General features: G+C 50.3%; 1 protein-coding gene across 1 annotated transcript in view; it reads right to left on the minus strand.

The window, feature by feature from the left end:
- Positions 1–21,004: 21,004 nt before the first annotated feature.
- Positions 21,005–21,168, minus strand: part of LOC133339689 (glutamic acid-rich protein-like) — a 37,088-nt gene continuing 36,924 nt past the window's right edge. Inside the window, exon 5 of the mRNA XM_061547844.1 lies at positions 21,005–21,168. This exon is cut by the window's right edge and continues 1,401 nt beyond it. The gene's annotated coding sequence lies outside the window, so the exon portion shown is untranslated.

Below are 21,168 nucleotides of genomic sequence, written 5' to 3' on the forward strand. Positions count from 1 at the left end.
GTGAGTCTATGGGTCTCTGTGTGTTTCTGTGGGTCACTGTGAGTCTATGCTTCTCTGTGGGTCTGTATGGGTAATTATGGGTCTGTGTATGTCTCTATGGGTCTCGGTGGGTTTCTGTGGGTCTCTGTGCGTTTTGTGAGTCTCTACGGGTCTATGTGTGTCTCTATGGGTCTCTGTGCGGTCTCTGTGGATCTCTGTGAGTCTATGGATCTCTGTGTATTTCTGTGGGTCTTTGTGGGTCTCTGTGTGTCTTTGTGGGTCTTTGTGTGTCTCTGTGTGTCTCTGATGGTCCTTGTGGGTCTCTGTGAGTCTATCATTCTCTGTGTGTCTCTGTGCGTTTTTGTGAGTCTCTATGGGTCTATGTGTGTCTCTATGGTCTCTGTGAGTATGGGTCTCTGTGAGTATGGGTCTCTGTGGGTATAGGTCTGTGTGGGTATGGGTCTCTGTGTGTATGGGGTTTCTGTGAGAATGGGTCTCCGTGAGTCTCTCTGGGTCTCTGTGGGTCTTTGTGAGTCTCTGTCGGTCTCTGTGGGTCTCTGTGGGTTTCTGTGAGTCTATGCTTCTCTGTGGGTCTGTATGGGTAATTGTGGGTCTCTGTGGGTCTCTATGGGTCTATGTGTGTTCTCTTTGGGTCTCTGTGCATATGGGTCTCTGTGAGTATGGTCTCTGTGGGTCTCTGTGGGTCACTGTGAGTCTATCCTTCTCTGTGGGTCTGTATGGGTAATTCTGGGTCTTTGTGGGTCTCTATGGGTCTCGGTGGGTTTCTGTGGCTCTCTATGGGTCGCTGTGAGTCTGTATGGGTCTCTGTGGGTCTCTATGGGTCTCTGTGGGTCTGAATGGGTCTCTGTGGGTCTCTATGGGTCTCTGTGAGTTTGTATGGGTCTCTGTGAGTCTGTATGGGTCTCTGTGTGTCTCTGATGGTCTTTGTGGGTCTCTGTGAGTCTATCAATCTCTGTGTGTCTCTGTGCGTTTTGTGAGTCTCTATGGGTCTATGTGTGTCTCTATGGGTCTCTGTGAGTATGGGTCTCTGTGAGTATGGGTCTCTGTGGGTATGGGTCTGTGTGGGTATGGGTCTCTGTGGGTATGGGTCTCTGTGAGAATGGGTCTCTGTGAGTCTCTCTGGGTCTCTGTGGGTCTCTGTTTGTCTCTGTGGGTCTCTGTGGGTCTCTGTGAGTATGGGTCTCTATAAGTATGGGTCTCTGTGGGTATGGTTCTCTGTGGGTCTCTGTGGGTCACTGTGAGTCTATGCTTCTCTGTGGGTCTGTATGGTAATTCTGGGTCTCTGTGGGTCTCTATGGGTCTTTGTGAGTCTGTATGGGTCTCTGTGGGTCTCTATGGGTCTCTGTGGGTCTGTATGGGTCTCTGTGGGTCTCTATGGGTCTCTGTGAGTCTCTGGGTCTCTTTGATGATGATGACATCAGCTACTTCCTTAAGTTGCGCAGCTCAGTGGAGCATCGCCTCGTTATATAAACAAAGATTAGTTGTTGTGCGGGTCTCTGTGGGTCTCTGGGTCGCTGTGGGTCTTTGTGAGTATGGGTCTCTGTGTGTCTCTGTGTGTCTCTGTGGGTCTCTGTGGGTCTCTGTGGGTCTCTGTGAGTCTATGTGGGTCTCTGTGGGTCTCTGTGGGTCTATGTGGGTCTCTGTGGGTGTCTATGTCGGTCTTTGTGGGTCTCTGTGGGTATCTATGTGGGTCTCTGTGAGTCTCTGTGGGTCTCTGTGGGTGTATGTGGGTCTCTGGGTGTTTGTGGGTCTCTATGATGATGATGGTGATTATGATAATCCACTCACTTGAGATGCTGTCATTGTTGAACAAAGAGTTGCACGATAGCTCAATTTGGACTTTAACCTCGTAAGATAAACATCGTTTATAGGCGCTCACCAGCGAACAGCTATGCGGGGGATCTGTGTCGTGTATGTATTTATGAGTGAGTCTATTAGTGAGTGTATGAGTGTGTGAGTGTATGAGTGTGTGAGTGTATGAGCGAGTGAGTGAGTGTATGAGTGAGTGAGTGTATGAGTGAGTGTGTGAGTGAGTGTATGAGTGAGTGTATGAGTGAGTGAGTGTATGAGTGAGTGTGTGAGTGTATGAGTGAGTGTATGAGTGAGGGTATGAGTGAGTGTATGAGTGAGTGTATGAGTGAGTGTATGAGTGAGTGTATGAGTGAGTGTATGAGTGTATGAGTGAGTAAGTGTATGAGTGTGTGCGTGGTATGAGTGTGTGAGTGTATGAGCGAGTGAGTGAGTGTATGAGTGAGTGAGTGTATGAGTGAGTGTGTGAGTGAGTGTATGAGTGAGTGTATGAGTGAGTGAGTGTATGAGTGAGTGTGTGAGTGAGTGTATGAGTGAGTGAGTGTATGAGTGAGTGTATGAGTGAGTGTGTGAGTGAGTGTATGAGTGAGCGTATGAGTGAGTGTATGAGTGTAGGAGTGAGTGAGTGTATGAGTGAGTATATGAGTGAGTGAGTGAGTGTATGAGTGAGTGTATGATTGAGTTAGTGTATGAGGTGAGTGAGTGTATGAGTGAGTGAGTGTATGAGTGCGTTTGTGTATGAGTGAGTGTATGAGTGAGTGTATGGAGTGAGTATTTGAGTGAGTGTATGAGTGAGTGTATGAGTGTATGAGTGAGGAAGTGTATGAGTGTGTGAGTGTATGAGTGTGTGAGTGTATGAGCGAGTGAGTGAGTGTATGAGTGAGTGAGTGTATGGAGTGAGTTAGTGTATGAGTGAGTGTGTGAGTGAGTGTATGAGTGAGTGAGTGTATGAGTGAGTGTGTGAGTGAGTGTGTGAGTGAGTGTATGAGTGAGTGAGTGTATGAGTGATTGTATGAGTGAGTGTTTGAGTGAGTGTATGAGTGAGTGTATGAGTGAGTGTATGAGTGTATGAGTGAGTGAGTGTATGAGTGAGTATATGAGTGAGTGAGTGAGTGTATGAGTGAGTGTATGATTGAGTGAGTGTATGAGTGAGTGAGTGTATGAGTGAGTGAGTGTATGAGTGCGTTTGTGTATGAGTGAGTGTATGAGTGAGTGTATGAGTGAGTGTTTGAGTGAGTGTATGAGTGAGTGTATGAGTGTATGAGTGAGTAAGTGTATGAGTGTGTGAGTGTATGAGTGTGTGAGTGTATGAGCGAGTGAGTGAGTGTATGATTGAATGATGTATGAGTGAATGAGTGTATGAGTGAGTGTGTGAGTGAGCGTGTGAGTGTATGAGCGAGTGAGGTGAGTGTATGAGTGAGTGTATGAGTGAGTGAGTGTATGAGTGAGTGTGTGAGTGAGTGTATGAGTGAGTGATTGTATGAGTGAGTGAGTGGATGAGTGAGTGTGTGAGTGAGTGTGTGAGTGAGTGTATGAGTGAGTGAGTGTATGAGTGATTGTATGAGTGAGTGTTTGAGTGAGTGTATGAGTGAGTGTATGAGTGAGTGTATGAGTGTATGAGTGAGTGAGTGTATGAGTGAGTATATGAGTGAGTGAGTGAGTGTATGAGTTAGTGTATGATTGAGTTAGTGTATGAGTGAGTGAGTGTATGAGTGAGTGAGTGTATGAGTGCGTTTGTGTATGAGTGAACGTATGAGTGAGTGTATGAGTGAGTGTATGAGTGAGTGTTTGAGTGAGTGTATGAGTGAGTGTATGAGTGTATGAGTGAGTAAGTGTATGAGTGTGTGAGTGTATGAGTGTGTGAGTGTATGAGCGAGTGAGTGAGTGTATGAGTGAATGAGTGTATGAGTGAGTGTGTGAGTGAGCGTGTGAGTGTATGAGCGAGTGAGTGAGTGTATGAGTGAGTGAGTGTATGAGTGAGTGAGTGTATGAGTGAGTGTGTGAGTGAGTGTATGAGTGAGTGAGTGTATGAGTGAGTGAGTGTATGAGTGAGTGTGTGAGTGAGTGTATGAGTGAGTGAGTGTATGAGTGAGTGTATGAGTGAGAGTATGAGTGTATGAGTGAGTGAGTGTATGAGTGAGTGATATGAGTGAGTGAGTGAGTGTATGAGTGAGTGTATGATTGAGTTAGTGTATGAGTGAGTGAGTGTATGAGTGAGTGAGTGTATGAGTGCGTTTGTGTATGAGTGAGTGTATGAGTGAGTGTATGAGTGAGTGTTTGAGTGAGTGTATGAGTGAGTGTATGAGTGTATGAGTGAGTAAGTGTATGAGTGTGTGAGTGTATGAGTGTGTGAGTGTATGAGCGAGTGAGTGAGTGTATGAGTGAATGAGTGTATGAGTGAGTGTGTGAGTGAGTGTGTGAGTGTATGAGCGAGTGAGTGAGTGTATGAGTGAGTGAGTGTATGAGTGAGTGAGTGTATGAGTGAGTGTGTGAGTGAGTGTATGAGTGAGTGAGTGTATGAGTGAGTGAGTGTATGAGTGAGTGTGTGAGTGAGTGTGTGAGTGAGTGTATGAGTGAGTGAGTGTATGAGTGATTGTATGAGTGAGTGTTTGAGTGAGTGTATGAGTGAGTGTATGAGTGAGTGTATGAGTGTATGATTGAGTGAGTGTATGAGTGAGTATATGAGTGAGTGAGTGAGTGTATGAGTGAGTGTATGATTGAGTGAGTGTATGAGTGAGTGAGTGTATGAGTGAGTGAGTGTATGAGTGCGTGTGTGTATGAGTGAGTGTATGAGTGAGTGTATGAGTGAGTGTATGAGTGAGTGTTTGAGTCAGTGTATGACTGAGTGTATGAGTGTATGAGTGAGTAAGTGTATGAGTGTGTGAGTGTATGAGTGTGTGAGTGTATGAGCGAGTGAGTGAGTGTATGAGTGAATGAGTGTATGAGTGAGTGTGTGAGTGAATGTATGAGTGAGTGTATGAGTGAGTGAGTGTATGAGTGAGTGTGTGAGTGAGTGTGTGAGTGAGTGTATGAGTGAGTGAGTGTATGAGTGAGTGTTTGAGTGAGTGTATGAGTGAGTGTATGAGTGAGTGTATGAGTGTATGAGTGAGTGAGTGTATGAGTGAGTATATGAGTGAGTGAGTGTATGAGTGAGTGTATGATTGAGTTAGTGTATGAGTGCGTGTGTGTATGAGTGAGTGTATAAGTGAGTGTGTGAGTGAGTGTTTGAGTGAGTGTATGATTGAGTGAGTGTATGAGTGAGTGAGTGAGCGTATGAGTGAGTGTATGAGTGAGTGAGTGCATGAGTGAGTGTATGATTGAGTGTATGAGTGAGTGTATGAGCGAGTGTGTGAGTGAGTGTTTGAGAGGGTGTATGATTGAGTGAGTGTATGAGTGAGTGAGTGAGTGTATGAGTGAGTGTATGAGTGAGTGTGTGAGTGAGTGTATGAGTGAGTGAGTGTATGAGTGAGTGAGTGTATGAGTGAGTGTGTGAGTGAGTGTATGAGTGAGTGAGTGTATGAGTGATTGTATGAGTGAGTGTATGAGTGAGTGTATGAGTGAGTGTATGAGTGAGTGTATGAGTGTATGAGTGAGTGAGTGTATGAGTGAGTATATGAGTGAGTGAGTGAGTGTATGAGTGAGTGTATGATTGAGTTAGTGTATGAGTGAGTGAGTGTATGAGTGAGTGAGTGAGTGTATGAGTGCGTTTGTGTATGAGTGAGTGTATGAGTGAGTGTATGAGTGAGTGTTTGAGTGAGTGTATGAGTGAGTGTATGAGTGTATGAGTGAGTAAGTGTATGAGTGTGTGAGTGTATGAGTGTGTGAGTGTATGAGCGAGTGAGTGAGTGTATGATTGAATGAGTGTATGAGTGAATGAGTGTATGAGTGAGTGTGTGAGTGAGCGTGTGAGTGTATGAGCGAGTGAGTGAGTGTATGAGTGAGTGAGTGTATGAGTGAGTGAGTGTATGAGTGAGTGTGTGAGTGAGTGTATGAGTGAGTGATTGTATGAGTGAGTGAGTGTATGAGTGAATGTGTGAGTGTGTGAGTGAGTGTATGAGTGAGTGAGTGTATGAGTGATTGTATGAGTGAGTGTTTGAGTGAGTGTATGAGTGAGTGTATGAGTGAGTGTATGAGTGTATGAGTGAGTGAGTGTATGAGTGAGTATATGAGTGAGTGAGTGAGTGTATGAGTTAGTGTATGATTGAGTTAGTGTATGAGTGAGTGAGTGTATGAGTGAGTGAGTGTATGAGTGAGTTTGTGTATGAGTGAGTGTATGAGTGAGTGTATGAGTGAGTGTATGAGTGAGTGTTTGAGTGAGTGTATGAGTGAGTGTATGAGTGAGTAAGTGTATGAGTGTGTGAGTGTATGAGTGTGTGAGTGTATGAGCGAGTGAGTGAGTGTATGAGTGAATGAGTGTATGAGTGAGTGTGTGAGTGAGCGTGTGAGTGTATGAGCGAGTGAGTGAGTGTATGAGTGAGTGAGTGTATGAGTGAGTGAGTGTATGAGTGAGTGTGTGAGTGAGTGTATGAGTGAGTGAGTGTATGAGTGAGTGAGTGTATGAGTGAGTGTGTGAGTGAGTGTATGAGTGAGTGAGTGTATGAGTGATTGTATGAGTGAGTGTTTGAGTGAGGTATGAGTGAGTGTATGAGTGAGAGTATGAGTGTATGAGTGAGTGAGTGTATGAGTGATTATATGAGTGAGTGAGTGAGTGTATGAGTGAGTGTATGATTGAGTTAGTGTATGAGTGAGTGAGTGTATGAGTGAGTGAGTGTATGAGTGCGTTTGTGTATGAGTGAGTGTATGAGTGAGTGTATGAGTGAGTGTTTGAGTGAGTGTATGAGTGAGTGTATGAGTGTATGAGTGAGTAAGTGTATGAGTGTGTGAGTGTATGAGTGTGTGAGTGTATGAGCGAGTGAGTGAGTGTATGAGTGAATGAGTGTATGAGTGAGTGTGTGAGTGAGTGTGTGAGTGTATGAGCGAGTGAGTGAGTATATGAGTGAGTGAGTGTATGAGTGAGTGAGTGTATGAGTGAGTGTGTGAGTGAGTGTATGAGTGAGTGAGTGTATGAGTGAGTGAGTGTATGAGTGAGTGTGTGAGTGAGTGTGTGAGTGAGTGTATGAGTGAGTGAGTGTATGAGTGATTGTATGAGTGAGTGTTTGAGTGAGTGTATGAGTGAGTGTATGAGTGAGTGTATGAGTGTATGAGTGAGTGAGTGTATGAGTGAGTATATGAGTGAGTGAGTGAGTGTATGATTGAGTTAGTGTATGAGTGAGTGAGTGTATGAGTGAGTGAGTGTATGAGTGCGTTTGTGTATGAGTGAGTGTATGAGTGAGTGTATGAGTGAATGTATGAGTGAGTGTTTGAGTCAGTGTATGACTGAGTGTATGAGTGTATGAGTGAGTAAGTGTATGAGTGTGTGAGTGTATGAGTGTGTGAGTGTATGAGCGAGTGAGTGAGTGTATGAGTGAATGAGTGTATGAGTGAGTGTGTGAGTGAATGTATGAGTGAGTGTATGAGTGAGTGAGTGTATGAGTGAGTGTGTGAGTGAGTGTGTGAGTGAGTGTATGAGTGAGTGAGTGTATGAGTGAGTGTTTGAGTGAGTGTATGAGTGAGTGTATGAGTGAGTGAGTGTATGAGTGAGTATATGAGTGAGTGAGTGTATGAGTGAGTGTATGATTGAGTTAGTGTATGAGTGCGTGTGTGTATGAGTGAGTGTATAAGTGAGTGTGTGAGTGAGTGTTTGAGTGAGTGTATGATTGAGTGAGTGTATGAGTGAGTGAGTGAGCGTATGAGTGAGTGTATGAGTGAGTGAGTGCATGAGTGAGTGTATGATTGAGTGTATGAGTGAGTGTATGAGCGAGTGTGTGAGTGAGTGTTTGAGAGGGTGTATGATTGAGTGAGTGTATGAGTGAGTGAGTGAGCGTATGAGTGAGTGTATGAGTGAGTGTATGAGTGAGTGAGTGTGAGTGAGTGAGTGTATGAGTGCGTAAGTGAGTGTGAAAGTGAGTGTGTGAGTGAGTGTGTGAGTGAGTGAGTGTATGAGTGAGTGAGTGCACTTGCCCCAACAGTCTGGCAGATGCTACACGGGGGTACCTTTATCTTTGTGACATCTCACGTCCAAGTTTTTGCATCTTTCAGGCAACATTCAGGAAACGTTCGATCTTGACCCTTCCTGTGATGCAATGTTTGCTGGTATTGTTAATTAAATTCTTTGCGTGAGATGACCCGATCGTGACCCTGGAATCAGCGCCCTCGATGTAGTTGACGCGAGTTTTGTCGTGAGCGGCATTCACGCACTTGCCCCAACAGCCTGCACGGGCTACACGGGGGGTCTTTGGCTTTGCGTGTGAGGGTGTCTGTGTGTGGGTGTGTACCTGGGTTTGTGTGTGGGTGTGTGTGGGTGTGTGTGTGTGTGTGTATCTGGGTGTGTGTGTACCTGTGTGTGTGTGTACTTGGGTGTGTGTGTACCTGTGTGTGTGTGTACCTGGGTGTGTGTGTACCTGTGTGTGGGTGTGGGTGTGTGTGTGTACCTGGGTGTGTGTGTACCTGTGTGTGGGTGTGGGTGGGTGTGTGTGTACCTGGGTTTGTGGGTGGGTGTGTGTGTGGGTGTGTGTGTGTGTTGGTCTGTGTGTACCTGGGTGTGTGTACCTGTGTATGTGTGGGTGTGTGTGTGTACCTGGGTGTGTGTGTACCTGTGTGTGTGTGTACCTGGGTGTGTGTGTATACCTGGGTGTGTGTGTTGGTGTGTGTGTTGGTTTGTGTGTTGGTGTGTGTGTTGTTGTGTGTGTTGGTGTGTGTGTTGGTGTGTGTATATGTACCTGGGTTTGTGTGTGTGTACCTGGGTGTGTTTTGGGGTTTGTGTGTGTGTGTACCTGTGGGTGTGTGTGTACCTGGGTGTGTGTGTGTGGATACCTGGGTTTGTGTGTTTGTGTGTGTGTGTGTACCTGGATGTGTGTATTGGGGTATGTGAGTGTGTGTTGGGGTGTGTGTTGGTGTGTGTGTGTGTGTACCTGGGTGTGTGTGTTGGTGTGTGTACCTGGGTGTGTGTGTGTGTGCGTGGATGTGTGTGTGTGTGTGGGTGTGTGTGTGGGTGTGTGTGTACCTGTGTGTGTGTGTGTACCTGTGTGTGTGTGTGTACCTGTGTGTGTGTGGGTGTGTGCGTGGATGTGTGGGTGTGTGTGGGTGTGTGTGTGTGTACCTGTGTGTGTGTGTACCTGTGTGTGTGTACCTGTGTTTGTGTGTACCTGTGTGTGTGTGTGGGTGTGTGGGTGTGTGTGGGTGTGTGTGGTTGTGTGGTTGTGTGTGTGTGTGTGTACCTGTGTGTGTGTGTGTGGCAAAACAACCCCCTACCTCCTCGCGTTGCTGGACTGGCAACGTTGTCATGGACAGTGCTGTGGGGGGGAGGGCCAATTCCGATTGGCCCTCTCCCCTCATGGCGTCTGTGATCACCACAGCGGCTAAATGGGGGCTATGGATGGGTGCGATGGGCTGGTAACCCCTCCACCTTCAATAAATTACCACTAAACCACGAATGAAATATCTAACTAATAAGCTTGTGCCAGACGCCCCGGGGGGACAGGCGTCTATGACGTCTCCTGGCCAAACCACATTTGGCGGAGCCAGGAGATTGAATCTTCACCCTCGGGGCTCCTCCAGAAAACAACAAAAAGCCACTTCGTGTGGCCACATGGAATGTTCGAACGCTCACTGCGGAGGAGAGGCTGCCACTCCTTTGTCGGGAGCTGGACCGGTACCGCCTGGATCTCTGTGGCATTCAGGAGGTCCGGTGGACCGGCTCTGGCTCCTGCCACAATGAGGGGTAGACAGTCCTCTACTCGGGCAGGAGACTGCCAACAACAGGATGTGGCTCTTCTTCTGAACAAAATAATGAAGGGGGCGTGGGAGCGAGGCGGTGAGGTGTGGGAAGCTGTAAGCCCCAGGCTACTTTGGGCTCGCCTTCCCATCAACCGGAGGCGAGGAGTGGTGGTCGTGGTTACTTATGCCCCCACCGAAGACGAACATCTGTGGAGGGATGCAGGCAAGGCCGATGAGTCAGATGCCTTCGATGACCTCCTGTCACAGGTGCTGGCTAAAATGGCCCCTCGGGATAGAGTAATCTTGTTGGGTGACTTCAATGCCCAAGTTGGTCATGATGCTGGCACCTGGTCTGGAGTGATTGGAAGGCATGGGCCAGATCAGTTCAATAACAACGGTAGGAGGCTGCTAGATTTTTGTGGAGCCCATGGGCTTGTAATTACCAACACGCTCTTCCGGCATCGGCGCATCCACACAACATCATGGATGCATGCCGGGTCCAAGTGAAGTACCGGTGAGGACGCTTGACACCGAGGTTGAGGCACACGTGTATTTATTTTACAAGTCGTCACGACAGGACAGTACTAGAGGGGGTATCGGCCCCCTCACCCGTATACTGGGGATACACCACTAGCTATCCCTGACCTACCCCGAGTCCTCCACTAATGGGCTAGGGGAGGCTGTCTGGCCCGACACTGGTGAGTCGGGCTACGGTACCCGGAGTCCCAGAGTGCTGACTCTGGTTCACGGGACCACGCCGCTGGCTCGGTCCTGCGCGGCCCTGACAAGGGCGGCGTCTCAGGGGAGTCCAGGGCTCTAGCTACCCAGGTCTTCAATCTTCCCTCCTTTGTTCTAATACTGAGACCCGAGCTCTCTCTGTCATCCCCTTTATATCCCCCCCAGGATCACAACCCCGGGCAGCCCTACCCCCAGGCTGCCCGATGCGGACGTCGTTGCGGGCACCCCCCCGTGTACTCCCGGAGCTCCGCCCACTGTGTTTGTTCGCCGTTTGATCCTATGTACAAACAGCCCCTCGATAACAGCCCTACATCACTCCCCCCTGCACAGCTCGCAGCCGTCCCGGCTGCAACAATTCCAATGAAGGTACCTTTACCCCTTGACCCTCGTGTGTGCCTCATTTTTTTTCAACAGAACGCGAATTGAACAACAACAATAACCATACCCCCGAAGGGAGAATAAACCGACGCGCCCCCCCCCCCCCCCCCCCGAATAAATACGAAATCCGTAAAAGCAAAGTATATACATTCGCCAGGAACCCCCAGCGCACACACAACACACACACAACACACACACAACACACACACAACACACACACAAGACACACACAACACACACACAACACACACAGCCACAACAACAACGTGCCAAGAGCACCCCACCAACGCAGCGCCCAGTAACCATAACACGTGAAAAATGTTAAAAAAAAACTAAATAATTTTTTTTCTTCGTCTTCCTGTGCATTACAAGAGTCTGCGCATTTTTGCGCGCGTCCTTGCCGCAGGCCCATCACATGGGCCAACCCCAGATGGCGGACCATCCGATGGCAGCTGTCCCGTTCGAGGTGAGTCCGCGATTGAAGTGGCGAGACCCTCGGCATCCCCCGTGTGGGTTGATGGGTGCGAGCCCGTCATTCCTGATGTACCTGGGGGCGGAACAGCCGGCAAGACGTCAGGCGAGAGCAACAGAGACGGACCCTCCGAGTCGGTCGACCCCCACATGTTTGGCCCTGCGTGTGTGGAGTGGGGCCTCGCATCGCAACGAAGGGTTTCAGCCTAGAGGGGTGAACGAACCACCGGCGCTTCCCCCACTTGATACGCACGCATTGAGGTCGCAAAACCTCGACCACCTCGACGGGGCCCCGCCACGGCCGCACCAGCTTCGAGGAGGTCGCGAGTGGTACCTGGGGACAGTGCAGCCATGCCCTGTCCCCTGGCTTCCACTGCAGCACGTGCGCGCGTGCCAGTCTGAGGCGCTCATTCGCCTTTTGGCGAACGCCCTTACGGTAGGTGGTTTCGAAATCGAAATTCTGGAGGACCTCCAACCATCGGGACAATTGTCCCGATGGCTGTTGAACCTTCAGGGCGTACTGCAGTGCCGCATGATCTGTACGAACGGTGAAATGCTGACCGTACAGATATGGGCGATACTGTTGGATGAAATAGACAATTTCCAACAGTTCCCTACGGGTGACACAATATCTTTGCTCCGCTGGAGACAACACCCGACTGCCGTACGCAACCACCCGTTCCACGCCGTCAACCACCTGGGAAAGCACACCTCCAATACCCGTGTTGCTCGCGTCGGTGTCGAGCAAAAACGGCGTCGAAAAATCTGGGTAAATCAAGGGAGGAGCTTTCACCAGGGCGTCCCGAAGGGAGCAGAAAGCAGCTTCCTCATCCTGACCCCAGTGGAACCGAACCCCTTTAGATGTTAAAGCGTGTAGGGGTTTGGCAATCGTCGCAAAATTAGCGACGAAGCGTCGGTAATACGACGCGAAGCCAATAAAACTCCTCACCTCTCCCACCGAGGTGGGAGTCGGCCAGGAGCTGACACACTGCGTTTTGGCGGGATCGGTAGCAATACCCGAGCGCCCCACGATGTGCCCCAAATAACGCACCGACTCACGTAACAAATGGCATTTTTGTGGCTTAAATTTCAAATTAGCAGCCCGCATCTTTTGGAAAACCGCCCGCAACCTCTGGAGATGTTCGTCAAAAGTTTTTCCAAAGACAATAACGTCATCCAAATAAATCAGGCACGACTCCCATTGTAATCCAGCCAAAACCAATTCCATCAACCGCTGGAAAGTTGCCGGCACTGAGTGTAAGCCCATCGGCAACCGGTTGAATTGGAACAGGCCGTGCGGTGTACGGAAAGCAGTTTTAGGCTATGAATCATCGTCCAGAGGAAGCTGCCAGAATCCCGAAAGTAAATCTAGTGTGGAGAAGAATCGCGCTCCCGCCAAGGTGTCCAGCGATTCGTCCATCCGTGGGAGCGGGTATGCGTCGGCAACCGAAATTTTATTAAGGCGCCGAAAATCCACGCAAAACCGCAACGAGCCGTCCTGCTTTTTAACCAGGACAATCGGCGCTCCCCAAGGGCTGGTGGAGGGAGAAATTATGTCAGCGGCTAACATGTCATCGACAGCCGATTTGACATGGTCCTTTTCGGCGGGACTCAACCGAAACGGATTTTGGCGAATTGGCGCGCTGTCACCCGTGTCAATATGGTGACGCAGCAGGTGAGTACAACCCAAATCGTATTTATTCGGACTGAAAACGTCGGAAAATTCCCTCAGTAGTGATCTAAGCTGTTGGCGCTCTGAATTTGACAGGTCCGTCGATCCCGCACAAAGCGCGTCGAGCCACCCTTCATCGCTGTCCGAATGCGGGTGCGTCCGGGAAGCAGTGCCAACGTGGTTCGCGACAGGTACCTCGCAGGGCACCGGCGTCGCGTGAGCGAGCACCGTCCCTTGAGGAACCACTACTGTCTGCGACCCCACATTGAGGACCGCGATGAAAGGGTCCTCGTCCCCTCTTACGACGGTCTGGGCCGGAATTAAATGAGGTCCATTAACCCCGGCCCTAGACGGTCCCAGCATAACACCCTGATCCCCAACGCCCTTAGCGAAGGGCCTACGAAGTTTCAGAGGCACTAACATTTGAGCTCCCGGCGGCACACGAACTGTTTTAACGACGAACGCCGGTACTGTTGCGAACGCCGTCCGAGCCGCAGCAGGGGAAGGCAGGAACGCCATGCATCGCTCCGACGGAAGCTCAATGCATCCTTGGTCGATCAAAATTCGAATCGGCATTTTGCCTAAGAAGTCCGTCCCCAGCAGGCACGGAACCGCCAGCGAGGAGGAAACAAAAATCGGCCCCGACAATTTGATGTCCCCGATAGAAATTTGCGCTCGAATCTGTCCCATGATGCCGAGAGAGCCCCCGTTAGCGGCATAGAATGGGACGTTAACCGGCAGTAAAGGACGGCTCTGTACAGGTAGAATATTGTAAATTAGCTCCGAAATGATTGTCGCCGATGCCCCCGTATCGACTAGGATGCGTACTTCTACCCCGTCAATGTGTCCGACCACGGCCGACGACCCCGACGACGCGGCCACCACGCGATGGGCTAACACGGACCACTGCCCAGGCTCGATTTGAGTCCCCGCAGTGATCCGTGTTGGCCCGTCGCAGCGCAACATCGGCCCCCCGTTCGTTGTGGTGCGAGAGTGTGCGACAGGTGAGTGCTTTGGCCAAACATGTGTGGTGCCGCGACTCGCCGGATCATGTTGCTGGAACTTGGGAGGAGGAGGGCCGGCGTCCTGACGAGGCGTCGTCCCGCGCTGTCGAGGAGAGCGGCACCCCGAGGCGACGTGGCCCCGGACGCCGCAGTTGAAACAACGCGGGAGCGCCGTCGGAGATGATGGACGGTCGAAGCGGCTCGACCCGTCCCGGCCCGACCGTGCTCCTGTCGCCTGTTGCCGTCGGTGGTCGACGGCGTAGAGCTCTTCCGTCGGAAGGGTGGCTGCAGCCACCGCACGCCCGGCCGATGCCCTGCTGGCTTTCGCCGCAGTGACAGAAGGTTGGCGTGGAGGAGCCGCGCAGCCTGGAGAGAAGTCATCTCCGCGTCCTCCTGTGCGACGACAGCGATGTCGAGGTCGTCTGCCAGGAGGAGGATTTTCTCCATGACCATCGCGTCCACGCCGTCGTCGTCCATACGAGGAAAGGCCGTCTTCGCCATCGCCAGGAGGCTCGTCCGGTATGCCAGGGGCGACTCCTTTTCACCCCGCTTGCGATCGTAAAACTGCTGTCGGCATTCAGCTGAAGGTCCATAGACCCCGCCCAGCAGCTGTAGCGCCATCGGCAGCGTAGAACGCTTCTCCCTCGGCGCCGATGTGAGGGCGGCGAGCGCGTCGCCGTCGAGGAGCGCCGGCAGCGCGCAGAGAGCCTCATCGTCCGACCAGTTTGCCATTTCTTGGTGGGCGAGGAAGCGTCGCCCGAAAGCCGCCCCAGTCTCCCTCCGCGCCGACAAACTCCTTAAGCGGGGGCAGTCTCTGGTGTAGCGCAGCGGTTGTTGTAGAACCCCGCAGGTTGTTGTCACCACGACTCGGCTGTGGCTCGGCGCGAACGGCCGATGGAATCGCCTGTCGCAGCTGCGATGATGCACCCTCCGCCGGTGATGACGCGGCAGCTCCAGCGAGGCCGATGTCGGAGCCGATGTTCAAGCTGGCCACGCCCTGAGCAGCCGCGGCGTCGATGGCGGGAAATTCAAATTTCGACTCTTCTGAAATGGCGGGAAGGCGCCCCGGTCGTTGGCTCCCCTCGCCCCATGGTGGACCACCAGCCCCCAATCGCGTGATGGTCTCCAGCGTGGCGGCAGCGGCATACAGCAGCTCCGCCAGCCTTTCGTGAGCCAGCCGTAACGCGTCTGGCTGCGGCCCCTCTTCATTCCGATGCCCCGGTAAGAAGGCGTCAGACCCCGGCTGCACCATGTCTTGTGGAGCCGTCTCAGGCTCGACGATCTCAGCAGTGTCTTCCTCCTGCGGTACTCTGGCCCGAGCTGTATTGCGCGTTTCCATGTTCGTAGTACTTCTGACTCCAGTTGAAGTACCGGTGAGGACGCTTGACACCGAGGTTGAGGCACACGTGTATTTATTTTACAAGTCGTCACGACAGGACAGTACTAGAGGGGGTATCGGCCCCCTCACCCGTATACTGGGGATACACCACTAGCTATCCCTGACCTACCCCGAGTCCTCCACTAATGGGCTAGGGGAGGCTGTCTGGCCCAACACTGGTGAGTCGGGCTACGGTACCCGGAGTCCCAGAGTGCTGACTCTGGTTCACGGGACCACGCCGCTGGCTCGGTCCTGCGCGGCCCTGACAAGGGCGGCGTCTCAGGGGAGTCCAGGGCTCTAGCTACCCAGGTCTTCAATCTTCCCTCCTTTGTTCTAATACTGAGCCCCGAGCTCTCTCTGTCATCCCCTTTTATATCCCCCCCAGGATCACAACCCCGGGCAGCCCTACCCCCAGGCTGCCCGATGCGGACGTCGTTGCGGGCACCCCCCCGTGTACTCCCGGAGCTCCGCCCACTGTGTTTGTTCGCCGTTTGATCCTATGTACAAACAGCCCCTCGATAACAGCCCTACACAAGCAAGAACATCTGCTGGACTACATAGTGACGGACCAGCAGATGCGAGCCCATATCCTTGACAGCAGGACCTACCGTGGAGCTGATCTGCCCTCTGACCATCGACTTGTCATCTGTAAGATGCGCCTGCCATTCTTCCACTCCGGAGGTGGGTGTACACCCAGGATCCCATTCCAACCTAAGGTGGCCTGGTCTCAGCTAGAAGATGAAAGTTGCAAGCGAGAATTTCATCATCGCTTGCGGCTGGGGACGAAATCGTCCCCCACTCCTCCTGATGTCGAGGGTAAATGGGCGAGGTTTAGGACTGTGACTCATGCAGCTGCAATGGCTGCTTTGGGTACGCAGTCCAGACGTCCCCAGAGACCCTGGCTGACAGAGGAGGTGTTCAGGATGGTTGACAAAAAGCGACAGGCCCACTCTCATCATAATAAACGTTCTTGGGTTGGATCGCGTTATTTATAAATGTGTCGTAACCCTCCACCACCCGACACGGCCAATCAGCAAAAAAGTGTCACGTTGACAAAAGACAAAATAGTTCACTACTTTAGCCCACTGGTGTGTTGAAGCGTGAAACCACAACATTTAAAAAAAAATTTAGTACGACGTTTTGCTGGTAATTAAATCCAGCCTCATCGGGCAATTCGCCAGAAAAGTGAAGCAACCACTTGCCCCCGGTCTTAAACAGAGCAGCAGCAGGGTGACATCATCATTTAACCCATTCAGGTGCGACGATTTCAGGCGGTGTGGGGGGGGGGTATTGTGATTATACACTAGATTGGCAATCAGTCAATTGTTATGATTAATAATGAGTTGTAATGTGTGTTATTGTAATTAAATGCTACGCTAGTAATCAGTTAATTAGTATGTGTTTCCCCTATAATGAATTGTAATATGTATTCCTTAATAATACGCTTCCATGCCGCACTAAGCCTGTAGCATCTTCGCCGGTTAGAAACATTTAGGCTGGCCTGCCTACGATCCATGATGGGTTTAACCAGCAGGCTGGATTGTGTGAGGAGCTCACAAATCCTTGAAAGATCTGGGCAAAGTCCCATCGGTGAGCTCCTCCAGCAGGCAAGGCTGCGTTGGCTGAGTCATGTAGCCCGCATGCCCAGCCACCGCATGCCTAAACAGCTTTTGTTCGGCCGGATCGAGGGGGCTAAACGGGCGCGGCACTGGCTAGAGAAGAGATGGAGTGATAGTGGTACAGGAGGACGTGGAGCTGAGTGGACTTGAAGATGACCGGTACCAGCGGTGTCAAGATCGGCCTCAGTGGAGGAGGCTCGTGAAGGATGCTACTGGACAGTTGGAGGCAGTCGCCCTCCAACAACAACGGAGGGCGGAGGAGCGACGCTCACAACAACGAGCGGAGCGCCGGGTGGCTAAAGCACAGCAAGTTGGCACAGTAGGAGGCACAGGTGGTGCATCAGCCAGTCGTCTCGGTCATCTCGGTCAGTCGACCCGTGGTACCTGCTGGGTCTGCCCCGTGACCTCCTGCCAGCGGGCGTTCGACACTTCACGTGGCCTCAAGGTGCACTTGGCCTGGCACAAGCATCGTGGTGACGTCACCGCCACTTAGTGGCGAATTGCGGTTGTTGTTGTCAGTGTGTGTGTGTCAGTGTGTGTGTCAGTGTGTGTGTGTGTGTTTATGTGTACCTTGGTGTGTGTGTGTGTACCTGGGTGTGTGTGTCTATGTGTACCTGGGTGTGTGTGTGTGGGGAGCGGTGGTGTAGTGGTTAGCGCGCTGCGCTATGAACCTGACGACCCGGGTTCGATTTCCGCTCACGGCCAACACCCAGTGACGATTATCTGAACCGGTCCTGGGCCTCCTCTAGGTCGACCCAGCCTTAAATGAGTACCTGGTGCGGTGTGTAAACATCGCCACTGGGGAGACAAAGGCCGTCGGGCGTGGTGCTGGTCACCCACCCCCTCGTGTACCTTTCCGGCCTTCATAGGTGGTCGCTAACAGCACTTGTCCCTACAGTCTATTAAGGCTATACGGGAGATTTTTTTTTATCTTTGTGTGTGTATACCTGGGTGTGTGTATGTGTAAGTGTACACGGGTGTAGTGGTGACAGTGATAGTGACAGTAACAAGGGGGTATAATCGCTTCAGGGCCTCCAACAATCTGAACCCGTCCTTGTCGCTGGCTATTTGCAGAAGCGATTGCTCAACTCATGCTCAGCTCGTGCTAAAGTCGGAAGCGACGATTCCCTAAGAGATGCCACGTCACATCTGCCCTGTTTTACAAACACTCAGCAACTTTCTGTGACTCGACAGGTACACGAAGTAAGACTGCAGGTGCTTGACCCACGAATGTCTGCGGACTTGGCAGGCAGGCAGGTTTAAATAACGAACGCGACGCACGAAAATCTATTGACACACACACACATTCACTCATACACTCACTCACGCATACACTCACTCACTCATACACACACTCACTCACTCATACACTCACTCATACACTCACTCATACACTCACTCACTCATACACTCACTCGTAAACTCACTCATACACTCACTCATACACTCACTCATACTCATACACGCACTCATACACTCACTCATACACTCACTCATAGATACAATCACTCACTCATACACTCACTCATACACTCAAACACTCATACACTCATACACTCACTCATACACTCACTCACTGATACACTCACTCATACAATCACTCATACACGCACTCATACACTCACTCACTCATACACTCATACACTCACTCACTCATACACTCATACACTCACTCACTCATACACTCACTCACTCATACACTCACTCACTCATACACTCACTCATACACTCACTCACTCATACACTCACTCACACACACACTCACTCATACACTCACTCACTCATACACTCACTCACACACTCAATCACTCATACACTCACTCATACACTCACTCAATCACTCATACACTCACTCATACTCACTCACTCATACAATCACTCCCTCACTCATACACTCACTCATATACTCACTCAAACACTCACTAATACACTCACTCATACACTCACTCACTCATACACTCACTAATACACTCACTCAAACACTCACTCACTCATACACTCACTCACTCATACACTCACTCATACTCATACACGCAATCATACACTCACTCATAGATACACTCACTCATACACTCACTCATACACTCACGCACTCATACACTCACTCACTCACACACTCACTCACTCATACACTCACTCATACACTCACTCATACTCATACACGCACTCATACATTCACTCATACACTCACTCATAGATACACTCACTCACTCATACACTCACTCATACACTCACTCATACACTCACTCACTGATACACTCACTCATACAATCACTCCCTCACTCATACACTCACTCATACACTCACTCAAACACTCACTCAAACACTCACTCATACACTCACTCACTCATACACTCACTCGTACACTCACTCATACTCATACACGCACTCATACACTCACTCATAGATACACTCACTCACTCATACACTCACTCATACACTCACTCACTCATACACTCACTCCTGATACACTCACTCAAACAATCACTCCCTCACCCATACACTCACTAATACACTCATTCATACACTCACTCATACACTCACTCACTCATACACTCACTCACTCATACACTCACTCACTCATACACTCACTCACACACTCACTCATACACTCACTCACACACTCACTCACTCATACACTCACTCACTCATACACTCACTCACACACTCACTCATACACTCATACACTCACTCATACACTCACTCATACACTCACTCACTCATACACTCACTCATACACTCACTCAAACACTCACTAATACACTCACTCACTCATACACTCACTAATACACTCACTCAAACACTCACTCATACACTCACTCACTCAATCATACACTCACTCGTACACTCACTCATACACTCACTCACTCGCTCATACACTCGCTCATACACTCACTCATACTCATACACGCACTCATACACTCACTCATACACTCACTCATAGATACTCATACACTCACTCATACACTCACGCACTCATACACTCACTCATAGATACTCATACACTCACTCATACACTCACGCACTCATACACTCACTCACTCATACACTCACTCATACAATCACTCCCTCACTCATACACTCACTCATACACTCACTCACTCATACAGTCACTCATACACTCACTCATACACTCACTCATACACTCACTCATACACTCACTCACTCACTCATACACTCACACACACACATTCACTCACTCATACACTCACTCACTCATACTCACTCATACACTCACTCTTACAATCACTCCCTCCCTCATACACTCACTCATACACTCACTCAAACACTCACTAATACACTCACTCAAACACTCACTAATACACTCACTAAAACACTCACTCATACACTCACTCACTCATACACTCACTCATACACTCACTCACTCACTCACTCGTACATTCACTCATAGACTCACTCATACACCCACTCATACATAAACTCAAACACTCACTCGCACGTACGCACTCACTCATACAAATGTAGTGACACAGCGCCGACTGCTGTACACCAGCTGCAACTGCAGCTGGACACTTAATGACTCCCCTGTCATTACCTCCCGTGGCCACCAGTCCCTTCACACTCACAACTGACTCCCCTGGCATTACCTCCCGTGGCCACCAGTCCCTTCACTCTCACAGCTGACTCCCCTGTCCTGACCTCCCGTGGCCACCAGTCCCTTCACACTCACAGCTGACTCCCCTGTCACTACCTCCTGTGGCCACAAGTCCCTTCACACTCACAACTGACTCCCCCTGTCACTACCTCCCGTGGCCACCAGTCCCTTCACACTCACAGCTGACTCCCCTGTCATTACCTCCCGTGGCCACCAGTCCCTTCACACTCACAGCTGACTCCCAGTAGTTCCTACTATAGAGTCAGTAGATACTACTGTAGTCGGTAGATACTACTGTAAAACCCACGGAGACCCATAGAGACCCACAGAGACCCACAGACCCACGGAGACCCACATAGACCCACAGAGACCCACATAGATCTACGGAGACCCACAAAGACCCAGAGACCCACAGAGACCCACAGACCCACAGAGACCCACAGAGACCCAGAGACCCACATAGACCCAAGAGGCTGATATTATCATCAAGTGGCTGATATAATCACCATCGTCATCACCACCATCATCACGAGGACATTCTTAGCGTCAGAAAAACCATTTTCAGTAATCGGACATTTGCAATGTAACGCCCACGTCATCAAATATTTATCACCGACACCACCCCCACCATCATCACAATCGTCACAATCATCATCATTTAAATTAAA

Source organism: Lethenteron reissneri, unplaced genomic scaffold, assembly GCF_015708825.2.
Source record: "Lethenteron reissneri isolate LAM-NWPU_2019-01 unplaced genomic scaffold, ASM1570882v1 scaffold_207, whole genome shotgun sequence".
NCBI classification, from domain to species: domain Eukaryota; kingdom Metazoa; phylum Chordata; class Hyperoartia; order Petromyzontiformes; family Petromyzontidae; genus Lethenteron; species Lethenteron reissneri.